Source organism: Aedes albopictus, chromosome 2 (assembly GCF_035046485.1).
Source record: "Aedes albopictus strain Foshan chromosome 2, AalbF5, whole genome shotgun sequence".
NCBI lineage: Eukaryota > Metazoa > Arthropoda > Insecta > Diptera > Culicidae > Aedes > Aedes albopictus.
In genome coordinates this window covers 94723903-94737283 of record NC_085137.1, presented here as the reverse complement: position 1 = coordinate 94737283, position 13381 = coordinate 94723903, and the positions used below count along the sequence as shown (strand labels likewise).

General features: G+C 41.0%; 1 protein-coding gene across 1 annotated transcript in view; it reads left to right on the top strand.

Annotated features, from left to right (window-relative positions):
- The first annotated feature begins 1577 nt into the window (after window positions 1-1577).
- LOC109431822 (hemicentin-2-like) overlaps window positions 1578-13381 on the top strand; it is a 402363-nt gene continuing 390559 nt past the window's right edge. The window contains exon 1 of the mRNA XM_062850072.1: window positions 1578-3032. The gene's annotated coding sequence lies outside the window, so the exon portion shown is untranslated. The remainder of the gene's footprint in view (window positions 3033-13381) is intronic.

The window sequence follows — 13381 nt, the reverse complement described above, 5'->3', positions numbered from 1 at the left end:
GACGACCCCTTCCTGGTTCTCTGCTGAATATGATTTAAGCTTGTCGTGCCTCCGGCATACGAGCTACGCAGCCCACCGCAGCCTGCCGTGTTTTATTTGCTTCCAGTTTACTGCCGAGTATTGTTCGCAGCACTTTATATCAAAGGTTCCAAGGGCTCTCCGATTAACTTCTTTCAACGTCCACGTTTCATCAGCGTATAAAGTAACTGGAAGAATCAGAGTCTTGTACAACCATGACTTTAGCTGGTTTCCCAGACCGAAAAAGGCCCGATTTGCAGCCGCAATCCGTCGTCTTACCTCGCGGGTAACATCATTATCGAACGTCACTAGATATTAAGATAAACGATTTCGCCCACAACATCAAACTTTTCACCATCTAGCACCACTTTGCCACCACAACCGCGGCCAAACCGACGTTGACCACCAGCAATCATGTACTTGGTCTTAGTGCCTAACATTTCTAACATTTCGTAGAACAACAAAGCAATAAAAATTTTAGGAATTATAGTACAAGTTGTTCTTTGCATGATATTTGTAAGGAATTTCCTTCTGCTCGGGTCACGCGTCTTGAAACGCTCTTGAAACGTTGAAGTTTCGTGTAAGAATTTCGTTTACGGTACATGATGCAGGTGCCATCAGTATATGTTTTAAAAATATTTGTTTGGAATTATATACATTGTACTTCATTTTATTGAAAAGAATAGATGAAAACTGATTAACTTCTCCCCAGCTAACCGTACTGATTTAAAATAAAGGTAGGTTGAACTAGGACGAGAATATACTGTACACGGTGTAATTCCATGAAAACCTTTTGTAGCAATTCCACGAAAACTCTCTGATGGAGTTTCTCTAGAAATCTTTGGAAAGGAAACCTGGATGCATTTTCTAGTTCTGGAGTCACCAGCTTTCACATGGAATCCGCTGCATCTTTTCACAATTGCGATTAATCGTCATTTCTTTTCAACATTGTAATCTTTTGAAAAAAAGGGCCTCTTCCTGCACAGTTATTCTATAAACTTTGTTTTTAAGTAAACTCTCAAGATTTTACTTATGATCGGAAAGATCCACTACTCTTTTGATTGCTGTTCCTCCAAGTGTAGCACTGTAGCCAGTATGTACTTCACAAATTCACTCCATACTTACATGTAGAATAAGAAGCAGCAGAATATCTACAGCTACCGCTCAATTTTCCAGCTGCACTAATTTTCCTACCACTCACCAGATGACGCGCCTTAAATTCTCTGGGAAATTTCCCCCCGAAGCGTGCAACTTCCGCGCCGTCAGCCCACTCACATTACTCACCGCAACGGAACACCAAAGTTCAAGTGCAAACGTCAATTTTTGGCACATCCAGAGCGCATGGTCGGGAAATTCTGCTCCCTCTCTCAGCCCATCATCAAGGCATGCATCCGGCGGCGAGAACGACGAAGACCACGTCCGAAATAGACAAGCAGAAATTCCGTCACACCATCGACGTCGTCGTCGGTCTGTGCGTCCATCCGTCCGTTCGCGTTGCTGCTGGTTACCAAAAACCGGGTTAGGTTGGGCCTCGCTGGATCAGTTGCTACGGTCGGTCGGGTCGGGTTGGCGTGGAATGGGCCAATGTTTTGAAAAAGTTGGGAAATTCTCACTCTCTTTCTCAGGCCGCCCGCCGCTTTCCGGAAGAGAATCGTACCGGATGGGCGCGCACGAGAACACGGCTGCTGCGAGCTGAGCAGCTGAAGTCCTTGATGGAGCGAGCGGAGGACGACTTGGACGTCGGGACGTTCAGTGATTTTCAGTGCTCTCATGACGCTGATAGGAAACGGACGTGCGGCGGTATCATTCGGGTCAATGCAAGGCGGTTTAGTGCTAGCCTAGTTCCTTTGGCTCGATGGTTGAAGGCGTTTGAATTCCTTGGGGGATAGTCGTGGTTTCTGTAGAGGAAGTCGACAGGCGCAGGTGGTTGACAGTTTCCAGATGTTCGGGGGTGGTGGTTGGCCAGTGCCTGATGAGATTACCCACGATTAATGCTGAGTGTTGATTGGTGGAGTTTGTGGGTCACCGAAGGATTGATGCTTCAGGTTTTGATGCATGTTGGGATGGGCGTCTGATGGGTGCTCCAACGTGTCAAGTGATAGAAGTCGTAATTAGCGCCGACTAATTGAAGTGATTCATTAAACAACGAATTCGGGTGCTGAGATGAAGACGGGAGAAGTGTGTCTGACACACCATCATTGTGTTATCATTGTTGTTTGTTGATTGAAGATGCTGCAAGGAGCGAATGTGAATTGGGTGAAACGTTCGAAAGGATTCCACTGAAAGGAGGAAGTTTTTGGGATTGAGAGCACAATATTGGATCTGGAGCACAGTGAGAAGTTTTTCAAACGACTTGGAATCTTGTGAGAGATTATTGGCTTATAGGCTTCGACGGAGGCTCATCTTCAAAAGCGAAACGTAAGAAGCAAAAGTTACGCTATAAATCTTTGCCGGAAGGGCTGGGGAGTCAAAGTGGAATATTGATGCTTCAATAAACCGCAATAAAAATGAACACTGTAGTTGAAGTACTCGTGGAAGCAATCAAAAGATATCATAAATGATGTAGTTTATATAACATGCTATAAAAAGAATCGCCCTGAAGTTTAGATGGAGAAGTTTAAACAGGTTAATTAAAACATAATCCTGTTACATGTGTCATGTGCTGCGTAAATAAAGTGAAATTTCGTGGAAATTGGCAGTGAAACAAAGAAGAACTGTGAAGTGAAGGAATATCACGAATCGTTGATCTGCGAATGACACAAAAAGTGGTATAACTTCTGAGAATTGGGCAACAATTCTGAGTGCACTGGATAGGATAAATCCCACCGAACAACATAGGATTAAATTTCAAACAAAGCCTACGATTTGATAGATAAACCCATTATCATCAGCAATCAACTAAAAGGATTGAGGCTAATCGCAGAACGGTTCCGCTCTCATTCACATTATCCATCGCTACGATCCCATTCACGCAAGGGCGGAATGGAACGATATTTCAACTGATTTCATAACAGGTAGGTGCATGGTGGGTGGTCTGGGTAAGGGATTTCCCCGTATCAATTATCTTTATCACCTCCACTGCAAAATGGGTGTAATTGAATCCTTACTTTATGCTGCCGTTGTTATTTTGGAGGGATTCACAAGCTCCAGCGCCCTCGTTTTGGGGCGACTAGCGTGCCAGCAGCGTTGCATTAATGCCGCATGGAGCCGCAAATGTGGAATTATTTTAAATGGTCTATTACAGTGGTGCAGAAGAAATGTCTGGAAGCTTTATACTTGTGTAATGGATACTAACCCTATCTTTCCTCTTAGTAATAATTTCGTAAGGTTTTATAACAAAGATCATTGAATTAGTTAATAAAAAGGATGTTTAATTGCTCAGCTAATCAAGGACTCTCAGATAAGTTTATTCGTACATTCGATACATGCTAAATAACGAAATAAAAAAAATATGATTGATAGACCAACTTGAATACTGATCAATATTATTAAATAGTGGAGCGAATCTGGTGTGATGGCTAAAGCACATGACTACCACACCGTGGACCTGGGATCGAATCCCGCTCCCGACAAATTAGGAAAATATGAGTTCTTCTTTCGAAGGAAAGTAATTCGCGAAGCTGAATATCCAACGGTTGGACTGCCCATAACTGCATAATTGTAACATTTGCATTTTTTGCAAATATTGAGTTATTACCGGGGATCATCTCCCAATCATCAGTACTTTCATCCACCCAAATGAACATTATAAGTTTGTTCTGCAAAATGTGAAACATATACCAAGTCGTTTTGTATCATTAGCTAAAAGTTTTGAATGTAACCGCCAGTGAAGAGAATTGTCGGACAAAAGAGGCACAATACAAGCAACAAAGAAGGCGCTACGATTACTCTTTATCCCTACTGGTAACAGATAATGACATGATCTCGAAATTGTTTGTTGCAGACAAAACGGAAGCTGAATTTGTTGAGTACTTTTCAAATAGTGAATAATCACTTATTACTAACCCAAAGTCAAAACTGTTTCATGATAGAGCTTCACCAGAGTTGCAGTGTTTACCGACTCGAAGTTACCGTTCGAAAATCGCAATGCAAGGCTTAAAAATCTCTAAACTCCTGGTGTACGATGTTAATCCTATTATTTTCAAGTTGGGACAAACTTATGTTGCATTGGGTGGATTGTCGCAACAAATACAGGTTGCGACATTGTCATTATTGTTGCGTGATGGTTGAATTTTGATTCACTGGTAACCGCATAACAGTCACACTGGAAATACACACTGGTGTCAAAGCGTAATATCAGTAATACTTTGGTCTAATTATTTTTTTTAACTATTCGTCTAGCATACAAGAAGAGCTGTAGAAAATTTCATTGCAAAAGGATTAATTTTAAATTATTGACAAATTTTTGAAATTTCGTTTCGTCTCCATACTAGCGCATGTTGCAAACTTTAAACTCCATTTTCTCCAATGCCTACTTTTGTCGAATGTGACTGTTATGCAGTTATGGGCAGTGGAGTATTCGTCACTCTCCAGTTGCGAGCCACTCTCCAAAGCGTTGTCATCTAAGTTTCTCTTGAGAGACCCTCAATGAAATGTCGCCAACTACGCTTTTTTGCTTTCAGTAGGTTTTTCAACTGTCTTTCAAGCTTAGCGTACTCTTGATAAAGATCTGAAGTACCATGCCTACGAAAAGCTTTGAAAGCATCAGATTTTTTATGATATAACTGGGTACAATCATCATCCCAGCCTAGTGTGGCTGGTCTTCTTTTGAAGGTTGCACTTGGAACACACCTTTTTTGTGATTCTAATGCACTCGTGTAAATCAGTTCAGAGAGGAATCGATACTCATCCAAAGGTGGGAGTTGGTTGAATGATTCAACTCCAAATGATACCGCTTCTGCAAATTGTTGCCAATCGATATTCCTAGTGAGGTCAAAAGGAACCTGAATTGGTTGGTCTGACCTTTCACTATTATGTTTGATGGTGGTTATAATGGCCAAGTGATCACTACCATGAGGATCTTCGATCACCTTCCACGAGCAATCGAATGATAGTGAACTCATAGTAAATGGCCGCCCTGTGATCGTCATATGGTTCGCCCCACCCTGTACCATGTGAGTTCATATCACCCAGAATTAAAACTGGATGTGATAGTGCAGAAACCGCATTCCAAAGATGACGACGGTCAATTGAAATTCTTGTAAGAATGTAAACGGAAGGTACGCATAGTTCTTTACCCTTTACGTTTATTTGGCAAGCGATGATTTCTACGCCAGGGTGAGTCGCGATTGGAATTCTAAAAAATGAGCTAGTCTTTTTGATCCCCAAAAGAACTCCCCCATAATGGTAATCTCGATCCTGGAGTATAATGTTAAAATCGTGGAAGTTGAGTTCATCTTCAGAAGAAAGCCATGTTTCACAGTCAGAGTTGTGAATCAAAAACTTAAATAGGTCTCATTTAGTTTTTAGACTATGACAGTTCCACTGTAGCACAGTGATCATATCTTGTACCTCACTTGATGAATTATCCATCGAAAGATATGATCGCAGCAAGGAGGGGTCATGATTGTGTCAGATTCCAAAGATATTCTTCTACTGTAGGTATAAACATATCAATAATGCCTTTAAATGTTTCTGGAAGGCCGAGGGCATCATATAAGCGATCCACGAGAACTCTGAAAGTAAACAGTCCTCGCTTGGGTCTGGGAGGCTTGCTTGAACTGCGAGGAACTTTAGTAGCTTTATTCTTGCTACCTTGTTGAATATTTCTCTTTGAAGTGTATTTAACATACGGAGACGGGGGTGACAGGTTCTTGCTACAGCATGGATCTGAAGCTAAAGGAACCTGATTCTTCGGAATTTTTAAGTTGACCCCGCCTCCTTTGACATTAGGCAAACTTTTGAGGAAAGACTTCAAAAAGACCTTTCGGCGCAATCCCGGGGAAAATCCTGACTTCCTTTTTACAGGTGCGTGTACCTCGGAAAGAGATCCGGGTCTTGTTGTCGCAAAAGCTAGCACTGCGACCAAACTGCTTGCATTTGGTACAATTAAAACCTTCGGCCTAAAAAGACGCACTGGGTAAAAACCACCATCGATTACAACAAATTCCGGGAGGACGCAGCCTGGAAAAGTCACTCGAAGAAACGGTGAAGGCGAGTACACCTTTTTATTCCCTTCCATGGAAATCGTAGATAAGCGTTTACAGTCTAGGATAGCTACATCGGGGATTGACCTATTTTTGAAACGACCAAAGCCGGTCTTGATGTCCTCACATGTCAGCGTTTCGTCGAGGATCTTCCCCTCCACCTCCACTTCTCGTGCTGGCACATAGACCGCGTATTCAATAGTAAACGCTTCGTGTTGAGCAATTTCATTTGCTGATTTGTAGCTAGGTGCGGTAACACGCAGCTTGGATGCTTTCACTTGGTGAACAACGGTCCCAGGATACTTACGCGTCAGCTCTCGAGAAATCGAAAGCATATTTAATGGTTTGCATTTGCGTCGGAAATAGACAACCCAAGGCCCAGGCGAAGATGGCTGATAAAACCGCGTACGAGCAATGATACCATTGGAAGCCGTTTCGCCTCCAACCGAATCGTCTATGTGGAAACAAATTATGCAAGAGTGCAAAGTGCAAAGTGCAAAAGAGGAAAAGAAAAACCTTAAGGTATTAATAGTTCAGTTTCTTCTTTAGGACGAGAACTGTTTGGTTCGTTAAACAAGCAATGTTATTCATATATTGAAAAAAATAAAGTAAAAAAAAATAAAGTACTAATAATACACTAATTCATTTCTTATTTTTATTTTGGCACACCCTGTAGGATGCAGAAAAAACGGTATTGCGAGAGAAAAGGAAAAAAAAACTTATAAAAAAAAACAAAAAAAAATGTTCTGTTATTTACAGTTTGTACACTCTTATCCGTATACACTAATTTGGAAACCACTGTTATGGATGTCAAAAAACACGTGGTCGAATGTGGATTGGGGATACAATAGACAAAAGCGATCAAAACAAACCGGGCGGACAAAAGATGGTGTAGCTGTCCGTCACGTCTGCCTTCGCACCCGTCGCCGCCGTCCTCTTCCTTGTCGGAGCGGCTGATGATGACGATAATGCTTGACTTCTGGATGCGATAATTCCTTAACCTTGGTGCACGATGCTTCTCGCAGCTCGCTTCCCGGGTTGCGCTGGATACCACCTTGCGACACTACACTTCGCACAAGCAGGAAAACGTACGATATAAAAAACCTTCCGCACTTGCGGGGGAAAATATCCACTTATACGAGGTCTATCGCGTGGTGACATACGGAGCACACGTCCGACTCGTCCAAAAGCACAACTGGGAATGAGCATGAGCTTTGTTTACAACACATTCACAAACAGTCTTACCTTTGCTGATTCGTATTTCAAGCGGGTGTACTGTACAGTTCTTCCAACGTTCCTGATGTTTTAGTGATCGTCCGCAAGGTATACAAATTGACCAGATTTCAAGAAAATCGTTCCCCACCTGCTGAGCCCGCTCGTCATATTATTTACACCTTCCAGAGCGATGATGCAGAGTAGGCATGAGAGTCTGTCGTCATATTGCAGTCTACTCCGATGTCGACTCCATTGTCGACCGGCCGTTGATGAAGCCGGATTGATAACTCCCTACAAACTAATAAGTTTTAGGTGACATACGACGGAAGATGATCTGGGATGTCACTTTGTAGGCAACATTCAAAATGGCGATCGCTCTAAAGTTCTCACATTCTAAATGGTCGTCTTTCTTGTGAATGGGGCAGATTGCTCCTTCCTTCCCCCGGTAGCCGGTCGATTACCCAGATCCTGACTACCAACCGGTGCACAGATGCCAAATTTTCTGGGCACGTCTTGATGAGTTCAACTGTGATACCTTCTTTAACAGCTGCTTGGTTGTCTTTAAGCTGGGAGTTGACTCATTTCCGTCCTCGTTCCCTCCGTTGGCGTGGGATCCCGTGCCTGCGATCTCTTCGCCTTTAAGGTGCTCATGGAAGTGTTGCTTCCACCTTTCGATCACCTCACGTCCGTCCGTCCTTATCCCAGCATATTTTGGAACACGGCACGAAGTCGTTGCGGTATGTGTTGAGTTTCTGGTAGAACTTCTGTGCTTCATGGGAACGACACAGCTATTATTCGCACTCCGCTTCTTCAAGACAGTGCTTTCTCTCCCGAAAACGGCGGGTCTGCTGTTTCACGTTCTGTCGGGTTCTTTGCTGCAGCTTTACCGTTCGTGCTGTGTTCTTCTCTTCAAGAATCACTCTGCATTCCTCGTCGAACCATTCGCTTCGTCGACTCCGTTCCACGTACCCAAAAATGCGTCATTTATTGCTGATGCTACTGTGCTCCAGCATTTTTTAGAGGGGTGACATTGAGCTCGTCCTCATCTGGCAACGCTGCCTAGAGATTCTGCGCGTAGCGTTTGCTTTAGGCAATTTCATTTAAGTTAGTGAGGATGTTGGTTACAGTAACAAAAACAAACTTGTTGACATATGTTTCGATATTATTACCGTTTTGAGTTATTTTTCTATAAAAACTAATACATATTTAGTTGCGCATATTCCTTATGTTACTTATTCTTTTTAGTATACACTTCGAAATTATTGAGAAACATCGTTGTAGATTCACAAGGAAAAAAGAATATCATCATCCTCATCTTTATCCACATCCTCATCATCCTCATAATATGTCCGAATAATCCGGGATATCTTTCGTGAACAGTTGATGAAATTTATGCAAAAAGCCGAATGAGAGATGAATTTGTGAAAAAAGGAGTGTTCATGACGTGGCTTCGGAGTCATCTTGACTTTTTATTTCGCAGAATCGTTACATATTCTGTGGCTCAGTTTGTTATTAACACCTATGTGCCTGAGCTTCATTTTGCACCCAATTTCAAAACTGCAAAACTCTCATTCTCAACCGTTTCTCAACGAAAGTCAATGAAATTTTGACAGTTGATCACAAAATGCTTCTAGTTTCGGTAACCGGGATCATGGTTCCGGATTTTTCCGTTGTTCCGGATTTATGGCCGGGGGTACTGGGGTAACCTCCTTATCAGATAGAGGTGCAACCTGTAATTTGCCTTCGGAAACTAGCTTGCGCCATATCAAACTTCATGATTTTGCAAAACAAGAGTATTGGACCATGTTTCCAGAAATTTCGGATATACTGGCCACTTCTCCGGATGTTCCGGACCCAGGTGCCTCCAGGGAAGTGGCGACTTACTGACCGGTTCTGAAACCTAGCTTGCGACATATCAAACTTCATGATTTTGCAGAACAAGAGTATTGGTACGATGTATGGGGATCGACTGTGATTGTGACAGAATCCGAAATTTGCGCGAAAGTGACCGGCAAGAGCAAGAGTGTAGGAGGTAAAACAAAACCCAATATAAGTGAACCGGTAGATTTGAAAAGTGCGCCAACGATCGAACTCAACCACTGGATGGGTGACGTGCGACTATGTTCAACACATTATAACTCACGATTGAACGGAGTGATTATCTATCCTTCGAAAAAGGCTCAATACATGTAGCCGATACGTCAGGTGTAGAGCATAAATCCGTTTATGATTACGTGAAGACTGGAAGCCGAAAATTCCCGTAACATAACAAGAGTATTGGACCATGTTTCTAGAGATTTCGGATATACTGGCCACTTCTCCGGATGTTCCGGAAACGTGGTGCCCTAGGGAAGTGGCCATTTTCTGACCGGTTCTGAAGCCTAGCTTGCGACATATCAAACTGCATGATTTTGCAAAACAAGAGTTTTGGACCATGTTTTCAGAAATATCGGATACACTGACCACTTCTCCGGATGTTCCGGAAACCTGATGCCCCCATGAAAGTGGCCACTTTTTGATCGGTTCTGATACCTAGCTTGCGACATGTCAAACTCTATGATTTTGCAAAACAAGAGTATTGGACCATGTTTCTAGAGATTTCGGGTACATCGGCCACTTCTCCGGATGTTCCGGACCCTGATGCCCCCAGGGAAGTGGCCACTTTCTGACCGGCTCTGAAACCTAGTTTGCGACATATCAAACGTCATGATTTTGCAAAATAAGAGAATTGGACCATGTTTCTAGAAATTTCGGATATAGCATCCACTTCTCCGAATGTTTCGGAAACCTGGTGCCCCTAGGGATGTGGCCACTTTCTGACCGGTTCTGAAAACTAGCTTGCGACATATCAAACTTTATGATTTTGCAAATCAAGAGTATTGGGGGCCGTCCACAAATTACGTAACGCTCCACATAGGCGTAAATGGACCAAATTCCTGGCCATAAGTAAATTTTTTTTTGGGATTTTCCAATGCCTAATATTTTTTGAAGATGGACGAAGTATTGCTTCATCATGTGACAATCAATAAAGCACTTTGGCATGCATATTTTTTCAAGAATAAATGCCTGAGTTTGATGATTTTTTCCACTGTTTTTTTCGTTTGTATCATAACTCATCGGAGATACTTCAATTATCAAAATATTGAGAGTATGAAAAAATAATTGAGCATGTTAACCAGTTTCGTGGTAAAGGTGTATCATTTAAACAAAAAAACTATACCTGATTTCATTTATTTTGCGCTCTTACAGAAGCGATTTCAAAATCATGATTTTTGTCAATTTTTAATCATTTCCATTATTCAAAAAGTTTTCAGATTCTGCAGCATTCCGCGATCAGGATAAAATTACAATAAAATATAATACATATCGTTTGCGAATCGCAAGAGAACGGGTACCAGAAAGTACCAGACGAGAAAATAGATCATATAAAAATTTTCACCTTTTTGACTAGGTTTTAGTTACAATTTTTGTTTAATTTTGATAAGGTACACCGGAGCAAGTTGAAACGGGTGGGGCAAGATGAAACAGCGGGTTAACATGATGTTTTCCAATGATGGTGGACTGCATAAATGCCATAACACATAGTTTTTGATTCAAACAATCTTTTGGTGAAAGAAAAATTTCCAAATTGTATTGAAATCTATTTCAAAACTTTGTGTTTCATCTTGCCCCATCCGTTTCAACTTGACCCGGTGTACCTTATGACAACTTCGTTTCGACTATTTTTAATGAATGGCCAGTTATTCTCGGTAGTAATATCATAGAAGATTACAAATCTGGTGTTGTATCTCTTAACGAAATGTGTCAAATGGAATCAATTTTGAAAATTTGAACAGAAATCTCCAAACACCGTTAAACGCCTAAATGTATGCAATGTATTAGCAACTTTGCCGAAGACTTAAACACTTCACTGATAAAAAATATAGTTTCACTCTCAATTCTGGGAGAATTATTCTGAAACGAGGTGGCCCGTGTTTCCAAACAATAGATTTTATGGAAATGTAATTATATTTCAGTTCTCTGTACTCAAAAAATAAAAAATGGCGATTAAAGTGGTTTTTAAGGGTGAAAACATGCGTTGCTCTTACCGAAGTTATAAGAAGCCATTTTTGGCCTTTACGTTGATTAATATGGCTAGTTATAATCCAAAATGCATCCTCAATATCAAAATTCAAAATTTTATCGCTAGTACACGCATACCAGAAACCTACATATTATCAAACTTGCATGAACCTAAAATCTTTTTTCATAGGGTTTCAGCTTATGTTCTTACCTTTCAGAAAAGCCTTTGTTCAAAATATTCTAACGGTAAAAATTAAAATAAATCAAGTTTGAAGATTTTCTATCAAATGAGGTAGAGGTATATTCAGAGCATAATTTTGTTGATCATTCCGAACTGCAAACAACAAGGCATCATGCGTGACCTGTCACATACCCGATGGTCTCTTCTTAGTTTTATAAACATTATATTCACTTGTCATTTCTCCGGCATCTGTGTTATATGATCAGCCCAAGGGGGTCTGCCGTGGTTAATTAGCTCATTTTTTTTTATTTTGTGGGCTTCGTGGTCATGCGGTTAGTGGAGTTAAACGTTTAGGTGTGTATTAAGTCATAGAGTTAAGACTCTAAAGAAACTTTTCGTTGAACGAAAAATTCCTAACTAGCTTCTGTGTGTTGTCTGTTATATGGTGGTTATATAGTGGTATTCAGTCTGTTAAGCGTCTGGCAGAAGACGATGTGTAATGCCAAAAAAAGGTTAAGGTTCATGCAAGTTTGATAATAATTAGGTTCTCGGTATGCGTTTCTTTACGTTTCGGCAATGTTTCTTGTCATCTTCAAAGGAAAAATCTTTGTTCATTCTGTGTCTGTTGAACTAACCAAATGATTTGTTGAAAGTGTTTGTTGACTGCTTAGCCGAAAAATTCAACATTCAGTGCATCCAAAGAGTCGAACACTCAAACTGCCAGTTATACGATACGTTTATAAAAGCCTCCTCCAGAATCCCAATGTTAAGTAATTGGCGATTTACAATTTCGGACTTCGGCTTAGGCAGTCTTTGGTTTTAGCGTTGATTGTTTCTTATCTTCGCCGACGTTACGGTCCTCGAATTGGACCTTCTTCAGGGCTCGATAATAATCAACTGGTCAATTTATAAAAGCTTTTCAAAAAAATGGCCACAGCATGTTGAAATCCCATATTGGGAATTCATATTGTGTGTGACACCTTGACTCTATTTTGCACCATGATCATATATTACACCATCATTGTAGTGACCTAAACCAACCACCCCCTAGGCAAGATCCCTGCAGACACTAGTGCAAGGACTTCCTCCGCCAAAAATGTGTAGATGAAGCACTTTCGCTCGGCGTCCTTTACTAGTACGAGTACGCCTGATGCAGCCCGCGCCAGCTCTTAGATACATGAGCTTAGCATATCGCCTGCAAGATCTCCAAGTACTCAGTTGCAAAAAAACCGAGCCGAATTTTCCTCCCAAAATCCGTCAAGTTCAATTATCAATATTTTTGACTGCAAATTGCACCACTTCATCATCAGTTTATATTGACAATCTATGGTCAAAATTTCAAATTAATAGAAATTTCATATTTTGAATTGTGATAAGTTATGTGAAAAAAAATACTATTGATGAAATCCGTATACAGGTCGGACTCGATTATCCGGAGACTCGATTATCCGGAGACTCGATTATCCGGGGTTCGATTATCCGGAATTTTAGACTCGATTATCCGGAGTATTTTTTATTGAGATTTTTTTTGATCTTTAATGTAGAAATTCAAAATCGTTTAATATTATAATACTGTACTGACCCGATTTTAGGAGGCCTCGATTGCGTTTTCTCCAGATATTATCGATTTTCTGATCCGATTGTGTTAGATTTTTTTAACAAGAAAAACATGGTTACATTCGGCATACCGTTTTACAATCAATCTTGATATCAGTTGATATATTTTGGAATCATATACAATTACGTAACAAATAAATCT